The sequence below is a fragment of the Triticum urartu genome, chromosome 5A (genome assembly GCF_056163025.1).
Source record: "Triticum urartu cultivar PI428250 chromosome 5A, HENAU_Tu73, whole genome shotgun sequence".
In the NCBI taxonomy this organism is placed as follows: Eukaryota; Viridiplantae; Streptophyta; class Magnoliopsida; order Poales; family Poaceae; genus Triticum; species Triticum urartu.
In genome coordinates this window covers 10,922,208-10,930,150 of record NC_141877.1, presented here as the reverse complement: position 1 = coordinate 10,930,150, position 7,943 = coordinate 10,922,208, and positions in this window count along the sequence as shown.

The window sequence follows — 7,943 nt, the reverse complement described above, 5'->3', positions numbered from 1 at the left end:
AAGAACAAGAAAGATTCTTCCTCTAGCAGTAACAATGATCATGCTAAATCCAATATTGTTGCTTCTAGTAGTTCTCTTGATTCCACTAATGATTGTCTTAGCCAAGTTATGCTTGAGCAAGAAAATAGCTTATTGAAGGGAATTATAGAGAAAGGAGTGTACAAAAGCCTTGCCGGGAGTAAGCAATTCGAGGAAATTGTGCGCAAGCAAGGAATGCACCGGAAGAATCAAGGTGTTGGTTTTGAACGAAAGTTCAATGCCAATGGAGTTGAGTGGGAAGAAGATCAATACCCCAAGACAAAGTTTGTTCCTCAACAAGAGAAGTATGATACTTCTTTCAAGGGGACACAAGCTCAAGATGATCTTCCACCACAAGACTACAAGCAAAAAGGCAAGGACAAGCTTCAAGAGGAAATTGATGCATTTGAAGAAGCTCCTAAGACCTTAGTCAAGTGGATTCCCAAGACTACTTCAAGTTCCACTTCATCAAGTACGACTACAACTCCAAGGATTCCCATCAAGATGGTGTGGATCCAAAAGAAGAAGAACTAGAGAGTTCTTGAGGGTGACTCCGCCAACATACTTCACTCTTATCATTTTGGCAAGAACAAGTGCAATCAATTTCCACATCTTGCACTAGTTCAAGGAGTCACAAACCCTCTTGTTGGTAAGACAAGGGACAAGGTAACCTAAAAGTTTTCATGGACATCATCTTGTGTGTGCATCACTCTATGTCTATGAATATCCTTGTTTGTTCCTTGTGGGACTAACCCATGTAGGTATTGAAAGTGCAATTCACTCAAATGGATAGCTCCAAGTGATCTACATCAACATTGAGCATCCACATCTTCAACATCTACATGAAGTCATCATCGACAAAACCCGAGGTTAGTTCATCCCTCTAAGGGGGGATATCACATCTAGGGGGAGCTTTACTCTAAGACTTGAGCTAAAGCAACTCTAAAGATGTGAACACAACAATGCTTTATGTAAAAGTGGTAACCCCACTTGAGCTTAAACGATGAGTATGACCTATGATCAAGTGTTCTCACTTGACTCCTAAGTCAATATACTCATATATAGATGACCTTGTCATCGCAAATTGCTTGGTAGATGCTAGAATTGGTTGTGCATGTCTTGTCACATATTTCATTTGCCATCTTATTGTGTGAGCATGCTGGTCGCATATTTTACTCATTCGAGGACATCCACTTGTTGTTTTGATTGTTTGGTTTTATTTCCTTTTGCCAAGTGGATGGACAAGAATGCCTAAGAACCTCCTCTAGCTATCTATGCTTTTCTCGTCTCAAACTCTATTCATGCTACATCACAAAATTTGATCAAGTCAGATTCGAACCACTCTGTGTGAGGAGCGCTCGGAGTCCCCGATTCGTCATAGACTTAAACTTCCAAAACCTCTTTATGATTCTCGGTCCGACCGATACCCCACTTTCGGTCCTACCGAGATCATTAAGTTGATCTAGGTTTTCGATCTCGGTGCAACCGATTTGAACCTTTCGGTCACACCGAGTTGCAACAACTGTATACAGTTTTGCATCTCGGTGCCACCGAGTTGTTCCACTCGGTCACACCGACAGGGTCGGGCTATATATAGCCACGGGCAAAAATTTGGAAATTTCTCCGAACCCCTTCGCCCGCGCGATAGCCTGCTCTGCCAACGTGGTCTCCGGATCGTCTCCTCGCCGCCAGCCGCCTCCAGTCGCTGGTCTCCGTCGCCGTCAACGGAATTCTACCCCGCCGTTGCCGCCGTAGCGAGTCTCCGCCGAACTAGGGTATGGACTCGATCTTTGTGCTATTCCCCAATCCGATTCTTAGCACATTGTGATCATCATGATTCTTGCCACGATTGAAACACTCCTATCCAGTCAATGCGCTCGTAGATTAGGTTTGATTCAAAAATTTTAGGGTTACGTTTCCGCCGAAACCATCTCGGACCCACCGAGTTGAAAAACTCGGTCCCACCGATTTGGCTTATGCCATTGCACAAGTGAGACTCGGTCTGACCGAGAATTACTTATCGGTGTGACCGATTTTGGAACTCTGTGAAACCCTAGCAGTCTTGGTGCCACCGAATTGTGACTCGGTCCAACCGAGTTCACTAGTTTAGGTTCCAAAACTGCTTCGGTATCACCGAGTTTGAAAATCGGTAGATCCGAGATGATTTCAGTGGGAAACTAAAACTAAGTTTTTGAGTCATTCTTTTGCAAAAATCTCTGCATTTTGTGATGCTCATCTACCCTACCTCATCCATAAACTGTTCACAGGGTCAGCAGTCAGCTTGTTCATCATGTCAGACCAAAGTGATAGCCAGAACATGTCAGAAGAGCAAGTGCAGATGAGTGAGGGCACTAGTCCCTCAAGTTCTTCAGATGATGGCAGCAGGAGCACTCCTAGCAATTTGCCAAAAGCTGCCACCAGACAAAGGAAGAAGAGAACTTCAGATTCTGAGGATGAAGATTATGTGGCAGAAGAGGAAGCAACTTCCAAGAGAGTTGAACCAGCTCAAGGCACAAAGCCAGGGATGAAAATCAAAAGGCCAGCAGGCAGACAGCCTATGTCAAAGGCCAGAGCTTCAACTAAAAAGCCTGCACCCAAAGAGCCAGTTGCTTCTGAAGGAAAGAAAAGGAAGGAAAGGGTCAAGAAGACCGTAGCCAGAGTGCTTGGAAAGGCTTCCATCATGGAAGAGGAAGAGGAAGAAGAGGTTGCTACACCAGCACCTAAGGCACCTAAGCTTATGGGTGATGCTATTGAAGGAAATATGCCCTGAAGGCAATAATAAAGTTATTATTTATTTCCTTATTTCATGATAAATGTTTATTATTCATGCTATAATTGTATTAACCGGAAACATAATACATGTGTGAATACATAGACAAACTTAGTGTCACTAGTATGCCTCTACTTGACTAGCTCGTTAATCAAAGATGGTTATGTTTCCTAACCATGAACAAAGTGTTGTTATTTGATTAACGAGGTCACATCATTAGTTGAATGATCTGATTGACATGACCCATTCCATTAGCTTAGCACCCGATCGTTTAGTATGTTGCTATTGCTTTCTTCATGACTTATACATGTTCCTATGACTATGAGATTATGCAACTCCCGTTTGCCGGAGGAACACTTTGGGTGCTACCAAACGTGACAACGTAACTGGGTGATTATAAAGGAGTACTACAGGTGTCTCCAAAGGTACATGTTGGGTTGGCGTATTTCGAGATTAGGATTTGTCACTCCGATTGTCGGAGAGGTATCTCTGGGCCCTCTCGGTAATACACATCACTTAAGCCTTGCAAGCATTGCAACTAATAAGTTAGTTGCAGGATGATGTATTACAGAACGAGTAAAGAGACTTGCCGGTAATGAGATTGAACTAGGTATTGGATACCGACGATCGAATCTCGGGCAAGTAACATACCGATGACAAAGGGAACAACGTATGTTGTTATGCGGTCTGACCGATAAAGATCTTCATTGAATATGTAGGAGCCAATATGGGCATCCAGGTCCAGCTATTGGTTATTGACCGGAGACATGTCTCGGTCATGTCTAAATTATTCTCGAACCCGTAGGGTCCGCACGCTTAAGGTTACGATGACAGTTATATTATGAGTTTATGCATTTTGATGTACCGAAGGTTGTTGGGAGTCCCGGATGTGATCACGAACATGACGAGGAGTCTCGAAATGGTCGAGACGTAAAGATTGATATATTGGAAGCCTATGTTTGGATATCGGAAGTGCTCCGGATGAAATCGGGATTTTACCGGAGTACCGGGAGGTTACCGGAACCCCCCCGGGAGCTATATGGGCCTTAGTGGGCCTTAGTGGAAAAGAGAAGGGGCTGCCCAAGATGGGCTGCGTGCCTCCCTCCCTAGGAGAGGTGGCCGCCCCCCCCCCCTCTCTCTTTTCCCCCTCCGCGAATCCTATTCCAACTAGGATTGGGGGGGGGAATCCTACTCCCAGAGGGAGTAGGACTCTCCTGGCGCACCACCTATGGCCGGCCAGCCTCCCCCCTCTAGTCCTTTATATACAGAGGCAGGGGCACCCCAGAAACACACAAGTTGATCCACGTGATCTATTCCTTAGCCGTGTGCGGTGCCCCCAGCCACCATATTCCTCGATAATACTGTAGCGGAGTTTAGGCGAAGCCCTGCTGCTGTAGTGCATCAAGATCGTCACCTCGCCGTCGTGCTGACGGAACTCTTCCCCGGCACTTTGCTGGATCGGAGACCGGGGATCGTCATCGAGCTGTACGTGTGCTCGAACTCGGAGGTGCCGTAGTTTCGGTGCTTGATCGGTTGGATCGTGAAGACGTACGACTACTTCCTCTACGTTGTGTCAACGCTTCCGCAGTCGGTCTGCGTGGGTACGTAGACAACACTCTCCCCTCTCATTGCTATGCATCACATGATCTTGCGTGTGCGTAGGAATTTTTTTGAAATTACTACGAAACCCAACAATGGCATCAGAGCCTAGGTTATTTATGTTGATGTTATATGCACGAGTAGAACACAAATGAGTTGTGAGCGATATAAGTCATACTGCCTACCAGCATGTCATACTTTGGTTCGGCGGTATTGTTGGACGAGACGACCCGGACCAACATTACGCGTACGCTTACGCGAGACCGGTTCCCCCGACGTGCTTTGCACACAGGTGGCTTGTGGGCGACTGTCTCTCCAACTTTAGTTGAACCAAGTGTGGCTACGCCCGGTCCTTGCGAAGGTTAAAACGGAGTCTATTTGACAAACTATTGTTGTGGTTTTGATGCGTAGGTGAGATTAGTTCTTGCTTAAGCCCGTAGCAGCCACGTAAAACTTGCAACAACAAAGTAGAGGACGTCTAACTTGTTTTTGCAGGGCATGTTGTGATGTGATATGGTCAAGGCATGATGCTGAATTTTATTGTATGAGATGATCATGTTTTGTAACCGAGTTATCGGCAACTGGCAGGAGCCATATGGTTGTCGCTTTATTGTATGCAATGCAATCGCGATGTAATGCTTTACTTTATTACTAAATGGTAGTGATAGTCGTGGAAGCATAAGATTGGCGAGACGACAACGATGCTACGATGAAGATCAAGGTGTCGCGCCGGTGACGATGGTGATCATAATGGTGCTTCGGAGATGGAGATCACAAGCACAAGATGATGATGGCCATATCATATCACTTATATCGACTGCATGAGATGTTTATCCTTTTATGCATCTTATCTTGCTTTGATTGATGGTAGCATTATAAGATGATCTCTCACTAAATTATCAAGAAGTGTTCTCCCTGAGTATGCACCGTTGCCAAAGTTCGTCGTGCCCAGACACCACATGATGATCGGGTGTGATAAGCTCTACGTCCATCTACAACGGGTGCAAGCCAGTTTTGCACACGCAGAATACTCGGGTTAAACTTGACGAGCCTAGCATATGCAGATATGGCCTCGGAACACGGAGACCGAAAGGTCGAGCGTGAATCATATAGTAGATATGATCAACATAGTGATGTTCACCATTGAAAACTACTCCATCTCACGTGATGATCAGTTATGGTTTAGTTGATATGGATCACGTAATCACTTAGAAGATTAGAGGGATGTCTATCTAAGTGGGAGTTCTTAAGTAATATGATTAATTGAACTTAAATTTATCATGAACTTAGTCCTGGTAGTATTTTGCAAATTATGTTGTAGATCAATAGCTTGCGTTGTTGCTTTCATATGTTTATTTTGATATGTTCCTAGAGAAAATTGTGTTGAAAGATGTTAGTAGCAATGATGCGGATTGGATCTGTGATCTGAGGTTTATCCTCATTGCTGCACAGAAGAATTATGTCCTTGATGCACCGCTAGGTGACAGACCTATTGCAGGAGCAGATGCAGACGTTATGAACGTTTGGCTAGCTCAATATGATGACTACTTGATAGTTTAGTGCACCATGCTTAACGGCTTAGAATCGGGACTTCAAAGACGTTTTAAACGTCATGGACCATATGAGATGTTCCAGGAATTGAAGTTAATATTTCAAGAAAATACCCGAGTTGAGAGATATGAAGTCTCGAACAAGTTCTATAGCTAAAAGATGGAGGAGAATCGCTCAACTAGTGAGCATGTGCTCAGATTGTCTGGGTACTACAATCGCTTGAATCAAGTGGGAGTTAATCTTCCAGATAAAATAGTGATTGACAGAATTCTCTAGTCACCATCACCAAGTTAGTAGAACTTCGTGATGAACTATAGTATGCAAGGGATAACAGAAACAACTCCCAGGCTCTTCGTGATGCTGAAATCAACGAAGGTAGAAATCAAGAAAAACATCAAGCGTTGATGGTTGACAAGACCACTAGTTTCAAGAAAAGGGCAAAGGGAAGAAAGGGAACTTCAAGAAGAACGGCAAGCAAGTTGCTGCTCAAGTGAAGAAGCCCAAGTCTGGTCCTAAGCCTGAGACTAAGTGTTTCTACTGCAAAGGGACTGGTCACTGGAAGCGGAACTACCCCAAGTGATTGGCAGACAAGAAGGATGGCAAAGTGAACATAAGTATATTTGATATACATGTTATTGATGTGTACTTTACTAGTGTTTATAGCAACCCCTCAGTATTTGATACTAGTTCAGTTGCTAAGATTAGTAACTCGAAATGGGAGTTGCAGTATAAACAGAGACTAGTTAAGGGTAAAGTGACGATGTGTGTTGGAAGTGGTTCCAAGATTGATATGATCATCATCGCACACTCCCTATACTTTCGGGATTAGTGTTGAACCTGAATAAGTGTTATCTGGTGTTTGCGTTAAGCATGAATATGATTTGATCATGTTTATTGTAATACGGTTATTCATTTAAGTAAGAGAATAAATTGTTGTTCTGTTTACATGAATAAAAACCTTATATGGTTACACACCCAATGAAAATAGTTCGTTGGATCTCGATCATAGTAATACACATAATCATAATATTGAAACCAAAAGATGCAAAGTTAATAATGATAGTGCAACTTATTTGTAGCACTGCCGTTTAGGTCATATTGGTGTAAAGCGCATGAAGAAACTCCATGCTGATGGGATTTTGGAATCACTTGATTATGAATCACTTGATGCTTGCGAACCATGCCTCATGGGCAAGATGACTAAGACTCCGTTCTCCGGAGCAAGCAACTGACTTATTGGAAATAATACATACTGATGTATGCGGTCCGATGAGTGTTAAGGCTCACGGCAAGTATCGTTATTTTCTGAACTTCACAGATGATTTGAGAAAATATGGGTATATCTACTTGATGAAACATAAGTGTGAAACATTTGAAAAGTTCAAAGAATTTCAGAGTGAAGTGGAAAATCATCGTGACAAGAAAATAAAGTTTCTACGATCTGATCGCGGAGACAAATATTTGAGTTACGAGTTTAGTCTTCAATTAAAACAATGTGGAATAGTTTCACAAACTCATGCCACATGGAACACCACAGCATAATGGTGTATCCGAACGTCATAACCGTACTTTATTGGATATAGTGCAATCTATGATGTCTCTTACCGATCTACCACTATCGTTTTGGGGTTATGCATTAGAGACAGCTGCATTCACGTTAAATAGGGCACCATCTAAGTCCGTTGAGACGACACAATCTGAACTGTGGTTTGGCAAGAAACCAAAGTTGTCGTTTCTTAAAGTTTGGGGTTGTGATGCTTATATGAAAAAGTTTCATCCTAATAAGCTCAAACCCAAATCGGAGAAATATGTCTTCATAGGATACCCAAAGGAGATTGTTGGGTACACCTTCTATCACAAATCCGAAGGCAAGACTTTTGTTGCTAAATTCGGAGTTTTTCTAGAGGAGTTTCTCTCGAAAGAAGTGAGTGGGAGGAAAGTAGAACTTGATGAGGTAACTGTACCTGCTCCCTTATTGGAAAGTAGTTCATTACAGAAATCTGTT